General features: G+C 31.8%; 1 protein-coding gene across 1 annotated transcript in view; it reads left to right on the forward strand.

Annotated features, from left to right (window-relative positions):
- LOC124361899 (potassium voltage-gated channel subfamily KQT member 1) overlaps positions 1-17,083 on the forward strand; it is a 402,353-nt gene that overhangs the window by 159,327 nt on the left and 225,943 nt on the right. The window lies entirely within an intron of this gene.

Here is a 17,083-nt window from a genome sequence, read left to right on the forward strand (position 1 = left end):
TGAATATATTCATCATGTTATTATTGTCTAACTTTTCAATAGCTAACAAACAGTAAAATTTCTGAGCTCAGCTATAATCAATTTAAATGTAAGAAGAAAACAATTTAAGACTTGGGAAAACATGCCTTTTAACAGGCTATATCAATGGTAACCAACGGACTGGTGAAGTTTTATGCGGTGTCCGACCCACAATTTTCTGTTATTCGAAACTATGGTTGATGTTTAAATCCAGTGTTCTCTGTGAAATTCCATTCTTTCAACAACAAAAAATGATTTTGGCACCTTGTTCCAGTTCGATGTCAATAAAATCTAACCTCCGGATTACAGAAACTCGGCTCTACGAGTCATTAGACCTAACCGTTTAGGTTTAAACTCCATTCATATAAAACCCCTCGCCACTGTTTAAATTTAAACTAATAACAACCACAAATCTACGATCAGTTTTAATCATAAATCTGGTGTCATAAAACTGGACGAGAAAAACCAGGAACCAATAATGCCATAAACCATTGCAATGAACACTTATAGCGAATAGACGGCAGGCATAAAATATGAATGGCACCCAGACCGCAGTGGCGAATTGATATCTTCAGTCAACCGCAAGAGTCTTTGTTGGCGTATTGAACGGGTAGCAATTTCCGACTCATTAAATTTGCGTCTGCAAAGTTAAGACGTTCGACGCCGCGAAGCGATGTGGACGTTTTACTATGTTCAGTCAAGACGGGTGATTTCAAACTGTAGGGAAACTGTCGACCTTATCCAAATAAATTTAAAAGACCGCTCTAAAACACTTACTAATTTTACTGTTAGACAGATTATAGTAGTGTCCCTTCTCTGCCCTATTGAACGTTGGTGGTGATAATGGTTTTTGGGTAATGAAATGAAATGAAAAATGTCTTTATTGAACACAAAGAAAAACATATTCAATTGGCGAGGTTAGGACTATTAAGTCCTCTCTTACACCTAACCATAAATCGATAAACTATACTATTAGTGTAAAACAAGAGTCACAATATAGTCTACTTTTTACGGTTTGGAATACAACAATAATAATCTATATTTATGTAAAATAATAAAATGAAAGGAAGATTCTTCATGAAACTAAAAATAAATAAATGAAATAAAAATTACAAGGTAATTAACAGACATTCACCCATCACCATTCATACAAAGCCATCTTCCTATACCCTATGCCACGATATCGTCAACCCAACGAGGCCCGAAACAGATGGTCCTTAAGCATCCCCCGAAACCGCTCCCAACTACGAATACCTCTGATATGATCCGGGAGATTATTCCAGAGTCGACAAGCAGAGCCTGTGAATGATTTACTATAAATAGAAGATCTATGAACAGGAATAGAGGACAAAGATGCTCCACGTCGAGTATTCCAATGCTTGTTTCAGAATAAAAGAAAAACGTTCAGACAGATAAGAAGGGAAATAATCGTTATACAAAATAGAATGTAACATGCTAAGAATGTGGAACTGACGGAGTAGATTCAATTTTAGCAGATATAACCGATTGATGAAAGGTGTTATATTGTCATATCGTCGAAGGTTGAAGATAAAGCGAACACAATAATTTTGAGCCCGTTGTAATCTGTCCGAAAGCTCAACTGTTATCTCATGTATAACTACGCTACCGTAATTGAAATGGCAGAAAATCTGGGTCTTCACTAGCATTACTTTAAAATTGAAGGGAACATATATAGAAAATTGGCTACTCAATCTTCAGCGAAATTACAGTAACTGGATAGCAAAAGAGAGAAACGTTGTAAATGAGGACTACTTTCAAAGAAAGGTGAATATGCAGTGGGTAAACCGTCAGGAGTACACAGGACAGGGTGGTCCAAGGACGCGTGTTCTTCAAAAGACCAGAGATTCGTTAGCTGCAGCCCGCAGCTCTCCCTATTGTTCTCGCTGACTGTACCAACTTGTCATTTGTCACTTTCCGTGGGCCGTCAACAATGGAAAACGTGCTCATTCTTAACTCTTCCTCTTTTCATCTGTTTTACTTCTCCTCTAAGTAGATCCTCCATTTAGGGATATTAGAAGGTCGGTTTTTGGATACTCAAAACATGATTTTCAAAAACCACTCAGTGATGAACACATGGAACCATCATTTCCATCAATTGATTGAATGGGTTTGAATACAAACATTGAAACCACTACCACTACTCCACTTATGCAGTCCGGCTGTATTTAAAATGAAGTATGAGTATTCATTTGCTCATTAGTGCTGTCGTTTCACTTACAATAGTTCTGTTATAATTTTATAAATAAGCCAATCAATCTCGAGGTAGGGTTAAATTTGTTTTCAAGATAATGGAAATCACTAACAACATAATTAGAAGGAAACGGGCAATATTAAAATTACTAAATTAATTTACTCTTCTTAAAAATTCTTTTGAGGACTTTATTATTTTACATCTTTTCCTAAATTAAAAAAAACAAAGCATTTTTGGGATATGTTTGAACGAGAAAGAGAACTTCAACGATACAGTTCACACTAATATTTTGGAATGACTAATAATAACGAAAATGTGACTTTAAATGTTACAAACGTATTATACTCGAGGAACCCAGAGCCAATTTCCACTTTACAAGCGCGCAACTTGAAGTCGATATAAGAATTTCCAAAAAGAAAGAAATCGATCTTCAACCCTGCTAGTTTTTGTTGAGGTCAATATTTAAGTGACTCGAAAGGGTTAAAAATATTAAACAATATTAATTGTCCCAAGTCATATTTTTCTTAGCTTGGAACCACTTAAAACCAACCGTCGGGCACGTAAATAAGAGTAATAAAACCATAAACAGACGCACCATTTGGCGGAAATTGACGGCTTTCAGTCTCTTTATCGAGTTTTCTCCCGGTGTTACAACTGTTATTTATGCGTCTGACGTGCAGCTTTAAATGGGTTTCTCAAGAAAAACATGATCTGAGTGAAAATTGTTCTTTAAAGTCCTTGCCCTTTTTCATACCCTCCAAGTTCAATCTTTAATAATACTAGCGCGATCAATTTCTTTTTAAGGGAGATTGTTCAAGAAAAACCAGATTGTTTGCTTACGCAATGCACATTGGTATTCGACTTCTAAACTTTAATAATGTAGATATTTATTAATAATTCAAAGTTATATAAAGATACAAAAATTTCAGAAAGAAAAAAACAGTTCTTGTTTTATAAAGTAATGCAAATTTCAAGGAATACAACTTTTCCTATTGAAGAAATTTAATTCCAAATTTTTATAACTAATGTGGGTACATTAGTCCAGATAATAATTATTGAGAAGTCAGACAAAGTCAGACAATACAGTCACAACTCCGATGTCGTGCAAAACGTATTGACAGGGAAAGAGTCAATAGTCAGAGGATGAACTAAAGTGATGTGTCTGTTTGTTGTGTCAATGTTTCTGATTGATTCAGATCACATCGGTTCAGCTGAGATGTAATTCTAGAAATAAATGGATCACAAACTGAGTTGTCTTGTTGTTTGCAAAGGATTTAAGTTCTTTGCACGTATGTCGTCTAATGATAGTGGATATTTACTTAAAGTCTTTCATTCCTCTGGAATTTTGGACACATGCTTGCTTCTTAACCCTTCTAAATTCAGTTTAGAGTGTGGCCAGTTTTTGGAAGAAATTAGTTATTTTAAACCTGTGATTATTTTTGTAACATATGCCAATGTCAAATATTCTAAACCCTATTATCGTTTCATATACCTTGCATTGTACCCCAAGTTTGCCTTGTAAAATACCTCTTTAGCTTGTAAATGTGGCTGTAAGCTTTGTGTAATTTTAGTATAACAAGGCATATTGTAAATATTACTAAGGTACGCGTACGCAGTAACAAGAGTCACGTATGATGCTTGCAATATTTTAGATCTTCAGCTCATTTATATCCTGCGGACAGACAGTTAGACATATGGCAATCACACCGGAAAGAAATGTTTATATCCCTCCTGCAGACAAGAGAGAAAATGTGTCAGCCTACTAAGTAATAGGCTTCAATGACACTCAAGCAAATTCCGTGGTTGGACATGCACCACCATGGAAAGTTATAGAAAGTAGTAGTACAAAGATTTTGATCCAAAATTTAAAGTTTACAGATGAATCTTGCCACATGATAAGTTCACATTTTTCTTCGAGTTAGGTTTTAAAGCATTGGTCAAACCAAAATAAATTCGGCGAGTTAGGGAGAGTACTACAACGCAACAGTGTTCTGAAATCAAATCTTCTGACCGAATTTTAACATTGATTTTCCACTCCATTATTTTCTTTTCACTGTATGAATAAAAATTTCACGCATGATTTCATATGATTATCATCGTTGGAGCACCCATGAAACCAATCATGAATATTCGCTAACGCTCAGCCAAACCCTATTTTCTGATATGCACCATCATCGAACTCAGTGTTGCTTATACTCGTATATAAATATTAGATAGACAGGAGGACAGAAATTAAATTTTACAGCCCTTCGTGTGCCATTATACTAAAGATCAGCCAATAACTAACTTTTGTTAATTTTTGTAGTTGATATTCACACACAAGACTCAGAAAATATTTTTGTATTATTTTTTACATTTTTTGAACCTACGGATCAAGTTATTCGAATTATTTCTTCGAATTACCAGAGTCGAGATCAAACACCTATTGTACTCGAAATGTAGAATAAACATGCTATTATTGTTTTAGTGCCTAATAAAGATGAACATAATTCATTTCTATGCATATTATTAAAGATATTTAATCCATTCAATGAATGATTATAGAAGGAAATTCAATAAGCGGAAGAAGCAACTTTGGAGCGTTATTCCGGGATATCTGGTAGTATTAACATACCTAAAGTCCTTATCCCTAGGATTTTCGGTGGGAACGGGATTTCAAAAGTCTAATTTTTTTGTTTTTTCGCTTATCTCAGTATGGGGCCTTACAGAGCATTCACACGTATAAAAAAATAAGGTTTCAAAATGGCTTCCGATTACAATTTACAAACGAAATAATAATATGTCGATTAGTATGCAACATAGAATAAAAGTAAAAGTGTTTTAAAATTGTATTTATTAAAAATAATTTTTTTTATTACGTGGATTTTTATATTACTTAAGATTTTCGTATAGTGATACGATAAAGTTTTTGAGTGATATGCTGTAAGTCTTAAAAATAATGGTGAACGCTATAAATGCAGCGGTTTTTGTAGATTAGAACTGCAACTTGGTTTAAAAGCATTGCTTGAACATATTTGTTAGCTAGTCTCACACAATAGGTTTCAGTATATACATATATACATATATATGTATATACAGTATATACATTCTGATATGTACAAATTATTTTTATCTTGGTACTTTTTACAACATATGACACTTTTTTATACAATTGCGAAGCATTTTGAAGCAAAATGTATTCTTAAGAAGTTTTCGAGAACTGTAACGATACAACATGGCGGCCGCTTATAAATTTTAGAAATATAAAATTGATTTGCTTAATTTAATATATTTACAGTCATATTTCGAATTTTTGTAATAGAATTAAATACACGTACATGTATTTTAAAACAGATTTATATAACTATATCTATTTTGAGAGGTTTCAAGATGATGGAGTTTGTTAAATATTTGAAAGTACTATGAGTAAGAACATTCCAATCTTGAGAGCTATTGTCCCATCATTGCTGTTCAAATAAAAAGAATAAACTAATAATTAATATTCAGTTTGACGTTTCGAGATGGCAGACTTTCAACTTTTCTGTTGCCTATTCCGGCAAGGATATTTTATTATAAATATGTAATAAATAAATATATATATATATATATATATATATATATATATATATTTGGGCATTAAGAAATATTTTATATTTACGCCAAAAAAAACATTTCTACCCGTAATAAGGTGTATACTTATCTACATTCTATTGTCTAAATCAAAGTTATGTCTGCCTGAGCATTGAGACTTATTTTTTTTAATATTTATAAAAACCTTGTATAATCAATATACTTTGTAATATAAGAATTAAATGCTACACTGTTATTATTAACAACTTCTAATCTTAATATTCGTAAATTTATTATTGCAAAGAGTGTGGAATCTTCAATTCCGTAATATTGTTTTATCTAAGTAAAACATAAAAGAAACCCAAAGAATATGTAAGTTCCATACTTAAAAATCAATTAATTGAAAGTCCCTTTTGACAACAACAATACAACAATAATAATATTTTTCATTGTTATTATTGTTTTAAAAGTTGCTGTATGTAAAGTGCTAATTCGATGTTTTTAAATAGCATATTCCCTATACAGTTATGAATTAAAACACATCTCATACAATGTAAAATATAACTAGACGTATAGTTTATTTCTTTAGTAGTTCAATTAAAAAAACCAACACATAATCTAAATTTAAATTCATAGCTCTTTCTCAATTGTGTAATGATTACTTAATTACATTTGGACTATATATGTACAGACTTAAATATCTGTATAAGAAATATTGGAATTTTATATTGAAGTATCAAATTTATATTTAAATACACCATTTTTTCTTTTTTTTTCTTTTAGAATAGAATAGAATATGATTTATTTTTGAAAATATTACAATAACACATTATATAAAATGGTATACACAATGTAATAAATCAATAAAGTAACCTAAACAACCAAATGTATACACAATGTACAAATCTAATGAGCAAACTTAAATACAAATTTAACATTCTTGTAAATAAAATTAAAAAAAAAAAACACTCGTAAATTAAAAGAAATATTTTCAAAAATAACTAGGGCCTCTAGAGGCAAGTGCCTGTGGAGAGGTTCCTTTTATAACAAAAATCTTTTTCAGCTCAAAGAAAATTTCAATAAACTTTGATTTTTTATAAGCTCCTAAAAAAATTGATTAAAAGTGTGCTGCTGCAGTTACAAAGCAAATGAAAATCCACTTAAATAAATTCAAACTAAAATTTACTGTTACCGTCTTTAATTAACTAGGAATCTATGCAAAGAAGAAAATCTAATTTATCAAAACCCAATAACCACTTCTTTAATATTTTTGAAAATAACTTTATATTCTCACTATTTTATCTAGGATCAGATTTACTCTGTTGGAGACTTACATTGTTTTCATTATTACAACAAAACGTACCTCTGAATAAACTGACCAAATCAATGACGTTTATTCTACATTTTCCACGGGAGACAATAATTATATTTGACTTTGCTTGAAAAATCAACCTTTCTCGGATTTCTCGGAAAATGTATGGAAATGCCAAAAGAGAACAATGCTTCATAACAACAATGTCTGCAGGCTGGAGGTAACGAATCTCGAGACTACAGTCTTGTCTTAACCCTATCTTCTTTCCTCAACTAAACTCTGCAATAAAATCGAGGTAAAGAACTTTTCTATCATAAAATCCAATCTTTACTTTCTTGAATCAACGAAAATATATCTAATGACTTGTATGTAACTCACAATTGGGTATTTAATTGTGTATAATTTACATAATTTAATTACAATTACATTACAATTTATATATTTTGAAAGCAAGCCACATTATGTATATTTTACGGTTAGCGCCCAAATTAGCAAATATGTAAGAACTACATTAAGCTCTACTCTATGGTAAACCTGTTTGGAATGTCACGTACATTTCAAGTAGTTGGTAGATTATCTGAATACTTTTGTCTACATAGGTGGTAGTTAATGTAGAGCAAACAACTAGTTTTCATTGATTATTCGCTGAGCATTACTGCCTATCATTCAGGGGGTTGGAAAACTCTTTTGCTTATCAGTTCGTGCAGTATCTCGAGAACTAACTGAGTTTTAGACTTAAAATGTTGCGCGAAATTATTTACGCAAGGTAGGATAGGATTGTGGTGCATGCACTCCTGAGATTTTGCTAAGCGATAGCGAAGTCTTATTTTACAGAAAGATATTTTGCTATTCACTTCCCGTTTGCGTATTTTGCTATCACTCAAGAATCTATTGTAATTCCTCCTTCTCTCTTTTACTGTCTTTCAGTAGGATATCGTAATCGTAAGCAAATTAAACAATATACTGGACACTTTGCACGTACTTTTAATACTATATAACTAAATCGAGTACGATAGCAGATCTTGTTCCTTATAGAAATGGGCTGAGCGTAAGTGAAGACTATTCATGATGCTAACTAAATTGAACTTCTATCTATTTTTATACCTGTCTGCACGCAGAATATATCGAGAATGTAATAAGCTATAGTTTGATATTTCATGTGAAACTTTTGCGATGCCTATGACGCAACACATGGGTCTGACGTACCTGTAAATACGTGCAAAAATATCATAAAATAATAATCGACTAAGGAAAACTATATGATGAATGTTTTAAAACACTAAGTTATCTGACAACATTTGCTTATAAAAAAACGTAACTCTATTTGTAATTCAAAATCAAGTTCGATCCCTATCATGAGGCAGTTGATGACACAGTCTAGAAACATATCATTTTAACACATTCTGATGTCAATGATATTATTGTTTTTGAGAAGCTGTATGTAAAGTATAAAGTTTATATTTTTAGACAACTAGACCGTAATTAAAGATTTGAACTCCGTTAACGGTGTTCGATGTTTGATTTATACGATGCCAAGTGTGTACTAAATTAACACATACTAAATTATAAAAATGTATAAATGCAGATACTTAGATTATAAATACGTGTGAAATTTCTACTAAGGCAATTGTCCATTTAAGAAGAGTATACAATTTAGTAAATTAACAAAATAAACTTTTGAACATTTTATAACCGTCTAAATCTTCCAGAACAAACCAAGTTTAAATTCTTCTGAGACAATTGTAATTTTAAATTATTTAAGTCTCATTGTGGGGGAGGGGGAGGGTCTTCGTTGAATAAATGTTTAAACCAGTACAATCCATATTAATTCCGAAATATCTCTTGATTTTAACCTTGGTATAATGGAACTTTGATTATAATCGAAACTGCAAGAAGTTTTGTCTGGTAATTAAGTAAACGTTTTGCTCGTTTCAGTTCAGTTATTGCTTTCGTTTCATATGTATTTATGATCTAAATACCTGTATTTATAAATTGTTTCTTACTAATTTTTTGCTATTTAATTATTTTAATATAAACTAGTATGAAAACTAAAAATGTGTTATAAACATTTATGTTTTTATATTAAATTTATATATGCATTTTTTAAATATCAATTTACCTTAGTTCACAAAGAAAATGTTTCTATATTCACATCCACAACATCGGCAGATATTTTTAGATTTCAGAATTGCATAACTCAAATTTGTATCAACTTGCTTTCAGTGCTTTAAAAAACTCAATTTTGTAAAGACTTCTAAATGATAGGTTGCAGGTGTTTTGTCGCCAAACTTTAAAGACTTTAAACGGAGCCGTGAGATAATTTGATTGCGTTGACAAAACTTGATCAGTAAGTCATAACCATCCTCAGATCTGGAAGTTGTTCTGAACTTGTTTGTAGTTAAGATATATCCAGAGATTAAACATTGTACATACAAAACCTAATCAGTAAGTCTTAACCGTCCTCAGATCTGGAAGTTGTCCTGAACTTGTTTGTAGTTAAGATATATCCACAGATTAAACATTGTACATACAAAACCTAATCAGTAGGTCTTAACCGTCCTCAGATCTGGAAGTTGTCCTGAACTTGTTTGTAGTTAAGATATATCCAGAGATTAAACATTGTACATACAAAACCTAATCAGTAGGTCTTAACCGTCCTCAGATCTGGAAGTTGTCCTGAACTTGTTTGTAGTTAAGATATATCCAGAGATTAAACATTGTACATACAAAACCTAATCAGTAAGTCTTAACCGTCCTCAGATCTGGAAGTTGTCCTGAACTTGTTTGTAGTTAAGATATATCCACAGATTAAACAGTGAATACTAAACCTAATCAGTAAGTCTAAACCGTCTTCAGACCTAAAACATTTTCTGAACTTGTTTGTAGTTAGGATATATCCACGGATTAAAAATTGTATATACAAAACCTAATCAGTAAGTCTTAACCGTCTTCATATCTGGATGTTTTTTTCTGAATTTGTTTTTGTTATGATATATCCACAGATTAAACATTGAAATGTTTAAAGATGGAGCTTGTATTGGTTACTTGTTAACTTATTTACATTCAAACACATAAACCAATATTTAAAACTTTTATTTTGTGAGGCCTTTCGATAGCAAGGGTATCTTCGTCAGACACATCACAAAAGTAAATCCAAAAAGTAAATTTAATTTTTAATAATAGACAAACATATGTGATTTTAATATTGATTTGTCCTGTGAGGCGTAGTGTGTAAATAAAATTAAATCAAATACTGGAATGATACTATATACAGTTTGAATGTTATTTTTGTAACCTTCGTGAAAGTAATATTGAATTTAGTATTGGTCCATCTTATTGATTTAATAAATCTTCTATGCTTGTTTGATTTATGTAATATGACTCCCATGCATTTAAATATCTAGGTGTGTTAACGTGTTTTAATAGTTTTAGGGTTTTCTTTGATATAGTGTGTCCAATATTGATACAGTGGTGTGCGACGGCCGATTTTTCTTTTCCATAGCCTTGCTATCGAAAGGCCTCACAAAAATAAAAGTTTTAAGTATTTGGTTTATGTGTTAGAATGTAAATAAGATTAAACATCGTTTATACAAAACCTAATCAGTAATTCTTAACCGTCTTCAGATCAGGAAGTTGCGCTGAATTAGTTTGTAGTCAGGATATATCCACAGATTAACAATATTGTATACGAAACATAATCGGTAAGTCTTAACCGTCTTCAGATCAGGAAGTTGCGCTGAATTAGTTTGTAGTCAGGATATATCCACAGATTAACAATATTGTATACGAAACATAATCGGTAAGTCTTAACCTTCTTCAGATCTAGAAGTTGTGCTGAATTAGTTTGTAGTTAGGATACAGGTATATCCACAGATTAAACGTTGTGCATTCAAAACCTTATCAGTAAGTTTTAACCGCCTTCAGATCTGAAAGTTACGATGAATTTATTTGTACTTAGGATAATTCGCAGATTTTTTTGTTTTAATCTACAGATTATATATTGAATATACAACATTTTTGTATGTATTCATTTTGGAGGAGAAATATTTCAAAATTCTGTGTTGCAACAAAACTGATGGTAAAATTAGTTTTTCTAAATTTTGTCATAGTTAAAAAAATTGAACACTTTCAACGATTAAAACTATTTATAAGCAATTTGTACAAACGTGCGTGACTATAATTCTTGCAAACGTTGTGAAAAATGGCAATTCTTCTCACAGTTCCAAAACCGATATCACTAAGGGGCCAATGGGATTATGAGTTATTTATTTCCGAAGACGACCAAGAGTAGTGTAGGTGCCCGATAGTTCTAGTGGTTGCGTGAGGGGGGCCGTAGGTGGGGGGAGGGGGGAAAGGACAGCGTGACGACATCCGCGGCCACAGTATTGAGTGCCACGCGCTTACGTCAGTTGTGGCGCATGCGCACTGGAGTCCACCGTGACGTCACTTCAGTTATCCCGCCATCCACTTGTTTATTATCAATAATAAATAGCCAGTTATTGATCCTCCATATTGACACGATACTGTTTGTTTTTACATTTCGCCGGCCGATTCTATAGTAACGGTAACGGCAGGCTGTAGATTACATCAAACAGCTGATCGGCTTTGCGGAATTCAGAAAGTTTAATGTTGCCTAGTCCAACCTTAGCGGATTAACCCACAAGAGAAATTTGGTTTAATATAGTGACGGAAATAGCTTTGAAAATGTTCGATGCACATTTTTAAGTGTAGGAATAAAAAGTACGCATTTATATGCTTTAGATTTGGATCGTTTCTAGACTATTAGTTAGAATTGGGGGTAAAAATTGATGATTTATAAAAAAGAAATTCTGATCTTCAATAATTATTGAATTTTATTTTTTTGAGGCCTTTCGTGTTCGTGTTATGTGGGTCTTATGATGTGGTCCTTGAACACGAAAGGCCTCACAATAATAAAATTCAATAACTATTGCAGTGTTTGTTTATAAATTAAGCACTATATTCCAATAAGAAGGAGCTGGTAGAATGTGTATCTGATTTTGTTTGAACTAAAGGAGTAATATATGAATTAGCACAAGGTTTTCCATGTTCAAACCGCATCGAAAAATTGCTAACAGAAATGAATTACCAATCAAATCAAATTTAGGACTGAAGATGTTACAAGCCAAAAAATGTCAAGATTTAAATTTTGATAGCAATTCTTAACACGGTTTGAACTGGAAAACATTGACGATAGTCATACATGTACTTGCGGCGTACGCTTAAGAACCAATACTACTATACTCATTTATGTTTTGTGGTGTTATATGTAACTTTTTTTATTTAGTATTAACACACAGCAATTATGGAATAATTTATGTATGTGGTATTGTTTTAGATAATTGAGGAGATATCAATTGAGAGATACCGGTGACACATATTGGAATTAATATAATTGGATAATTAATTCTAAGAACAATATTGGTGCATTACTGAAAAGTTCGGACAGTGATTTATCTATAATTTTAATCAAAGTTTTATATCAGTAAACCATGAGTTCGGTTGTTTTAATTGTATTATTTCACATTAAATCAACATATTCAAAATATTGCCAGATCCAGTCTCTTTGTTTGTGTAAACTGTTGGTGTTTGTGTTTTCACTATGATTATTGATAGAAAAAGCGTAAATTATAACAATCGGGGCGTAGATGTCTTGAACAATAATTTTAAATCAGATTATAAGAAGCATTGTATGGTCCTAGTTGGCAGATTCTCATTTAACAAATGGATAAAAACCTAAGACAAAACAGTAAGCAGTTATTAATGTAGGCAACATTTTAGAACATTTAAAAAAGTAACTGTCTTATCAAGATTGGAATAACCTTTTTTTAAATAGTGGTAAATTTGTTCGAATTGTATTGTAGAACTCGTTAAGAACTACACTAGTAAAGACTTGCTATTGTACTGTAAGTGTACATTTTTCATTCGGGCTAGGCCAGTGACATAAATTTAATGTTCACACTCAATAAAAAAAATTAAATATGTCGCAATACCTATAGTATAATTTTTAACCATGCCATTAAATAAAAATATTAAGAAAGGTTTCAAGCATTTTCTCCTATAAAATTGATTATAGAGCAGATGTTTGGATAGTTTAGGAATGGTATTTAATATTGTGTAATCAGCTTATTTAATCAGGGTTATTTTTTATTATTGGTTTATGCTACAGTGGTAGCCTTGATAATTTTCCTGAAAACGAAATACTAGATACTATTAGGAATTGCATTGTAGATGGTCTCTGCAGCTTTTTAATCAGGCCCAACTAAAAGCGGCTACATATAAAAATGTAATAATGATTTCTTACAATATGAACTTGAGTTGCAGTCTCTAGGAGTAACATGTTTTTATTACAATTCCTTTTTTCATCTTTTATTTTATTTATGTACTGTAAAAATCCATACCCTTGCCTGCAGTACTTTTTATTTGTATTTGATTATAGGAAGGTCTAAATTATGATCCGAATGCCTACTACTCCTCATATATGGTAAAAATGGGTTTTTATTGTCCTCAGAAAAGCCGTTGTAAAAGGTAGTGACTAAATTTTTGTTTGAAAATAATATAAATTTAACCTAAAACTGGTTCAATATATCTACTATTGTAGTCAGCCATTCTAGATGTTCACTTACGGTTCCTGGAAAACCAGGAACACAACTAGAGCAATTTTGTGTCTTCCTGGAGGCGTCCTGAGAAATTAGAGTGTAAAGAAATTAATCCGGAGTGTGAATTCATTTCGATCAATACTCAAGTGAAACCAAGATAATAATTTGTGCCCACGCTATCGCTTAATAATATAATTATGAAAGTTTTTTTGAAACACCTGTTGACCTTGTCAAAGAAAATAGAAAGTATTGCAATTATTATTGATAATTTATGAACATTTAAAAAAAATCTTTAAATTTCTCTTCACATTGGTGCTGAAAATCATGGAAGGAAGTAATGATTAGAAAGAATTGGGGCAATCCATTCAGGCGAATGTGTGAAGTAAGGTGACCCGTTGTTCTTGTCTCACATCTATCGAAAATGACACATATGTCCTATGATGTCCTTACTGTACCTAATTGGTGTGATGATTTACTAACAAACCCTACACTAGTAAATGCAGTGCAAGATTTAAGATGAGGGTACGTAATTTTACCACCGGATATTTCTAACTGCAATGAAATATAAAATACGTTCGACTGTCGTGGAAGATCGTGGGTGAAAGTAAACCTGTCAGTTGAAGTCTAAAATGTTTATTAGACTTAGCTCTAGTGGGGAAACCCCACAATGGCCACCAAGAACTCCGACAACTTCCCGCGTGAAGAATGGAGCTACATCGCGCCTTAAGCGGATTAACAGTCCGGAATGTCGCTGTTTGATAAATAGTGCACCGCCCCTAATCGCATCAACCAGAATTTGTGTTTCGGAAAAGTTTACACTGGATTATTTCATCAACCAATTACGAATAAATTCACTCGTCTGTGTATTCTTCGATCGCAGTTATCTAGTTAGGAGTAATTGGTTATTTATTGTGGTAAATCAGGCTTAGAGAGTCGTTCGATATGAGTTTTGTTACAATTGTTATAAAAGGTAATTAAAGAACATTTGTTTGAAACATTGAACACATAGATGACTCTAGCATCCAGTAGAAATTCAAATTAAAAAAAGTGTATTTACTTTTTGTCTACAAAAATGGGCTTTGCTCATTAAACATATGAAACGTAAAATTAGCAGCATCACATAATTTGTAACAAGTCAATTATTTACAAATTATAAGGCTATAATAACATAAAATATTTGTGGCAGTGACTGAAAAAAACTTTAAATTACATTCATTTTTCTCGTTTAAAAATTCCTCAACAAAGTACTAGGCCCGGTCATGGAGATGGTGTTTTAGGAAAACTTTGAATTTGTTGTGGGAAATTTGAATTTTGAGATGTGGGGGATGCTTGTTATACAATTTTAAAGCTGAGTAGTAAACCACAGCTTCATATAAGGTTACTACATATGAAAGTCGTAAATATGATCGAAGAAACATCCTGTGGTCATATATATATATATATAATATATATATATATATATATATATATATATATATATATATAATGAGAAATGCCTTTATTAAATAGTTAGGACTATTAAGCTTTCTCTGCCACTCAACTTCAAATATTGTTATTAAATTTTGCACGTAACGTGGTTTAAAAAAGAAAAGAGCCAGTAATATTATTATGAAATAAATTTCTTTTATTTATTTGGATGAGCATTATTAAAGCCTACTGCTAAAAATGGGGCTGGAAAAATCTTTTTTGTCTGTATGTCTGTCCGGATGATATATCGAAAACAAATTGACCTATGGACTTATAAAAATTTCCATGAAGCTTTATTTATAAATTTAGAACCATGACTTTGATGATGGTGCATGTACATAACTCTATGGGATTTGGCTGAGCGTAATCCAATATTATCTACATTGGCCTTATGGTAACCATGATAGAAACGAGAATATAGTCAAATAAATAAATTTGTAACCAAACTTCGCACAATGAGGTTTTTAACAAGTTAAACTTTTATTCAAAAAGTAAAAATAAAATATAATATACTAGAGTCAATATTAACATTCGGGGATAAAATCTGACTTCAGTCCCCTGTGTTGGAGTGCCCCCGTTAGCTTACTCGAACTTAGTTTATTATAAAACCTAACTTATTTTTTTTGTCACGCGTTATGTTGAGAAAGATTTAATCTGTACATCATGAAAGTTAATTTCTACATAAACAAGAATGAGTTCTATGATGGTGCATGTCCAACCATGGCATTATACTGAGCGTCGTCGATGCCTTTCACTCAGTCGTCTAGCACAATTTCTATTTTGTCTGCCGAGAGGATGTAAACATTTCTTTTACGCACGGTTGCAATTCCGTCTATCTGTCTGGAGGAAATCTAGAGAATGAAATGAGCTGTATAGATTTGAAATGTTGCATGCAAGGTTAGCGTAGCCTGTTACGCAACACGCGGTGTTCAAGTTCAAGTTCAATTTCAATCTACTTTATTATCTCAAAATACATCTATAAGTAAAATTTACCTCCAAGTTCCTCCCAGCGGGAGTTCAGCTGAATCATAATTACAATTAATTATCTTAGTGTTCATTGTCCAATTCATATTTCCACAACATTGTCTTCATTTAAACTAAATTTATAAACGATTATTACTTAGAATAAAACAGCATTAACTGGTATTTTGTACACAAACACTGTAATTTGCCGATTTGTTTTTTATGTTTTTTGTAATTTGATTTTGGGGAGTGCCGATGGCCGAGTGGTCTAAGACGTTGGAATTTGAGTCTGAGTTAAAGATAGCGCAGGTTCGACTCCTGTCCGTGACCGTTGCACTTTTGATCAGTACCATCGACCTTGTACTGTATCGACTCTCCCCCTTATTCTGTTTGATAAGATCCTCGCACAGGCCAGTGGCCCATGAGGACGGGCAGAATAAGGCTTAAAAGGGGATCGCCTTCTCCTTAAAAAAATACAAGCATTATAAATTTACAAACAATAATAAATAAATATATAATTTAGGTGATAACAAGCAATATAATCTGAAATTTAACAACTAATACATTGAAATTACAAGTAACCACAATCAATAAATAAATAGATAAAAAAATAAATAATGCTGATAAATAAGTGATAACGATAATAAGTAATAAATATTGCAGTGGTAAACAATAGAATTTGACATTCCCAAACAAAATAAATAAATAGTCTATTTATAGATAATCCAAGTGTGCAACAAGTAGTGTAAATAATATATGTAACTTTCTAACAGTACAACCTTAATACACTTTCAAGCAAATTCCTTTGCAAAGTTATTTGCTTGCAATGCATAAAACCAATGAAATAACAAGCAATACAAATTGATAAGAAATAAGAAATAAATATATATTGTAGGTGGTTTGAAATTTAATAACGTTTAATAAACTATAATTATAAACTATAAT

The sequence above is a fragment of the Homalodisca vitripennis genome, chromosome 5 (genome assembly GCF_021130785.1).
Source record: "Homalodisca vitripennis isolate AUS2020 chromosome 5, UT_GWSS_2.1, whole genome shotgun sequence".
In the NCBI taxonomy this organism is placed as follows: Eukaryota; Metazoa; Arthropoda; class Insecta; order Hemiptera; family Cicadellidae; genus Homalodisca; species Homalodisca vitripennis.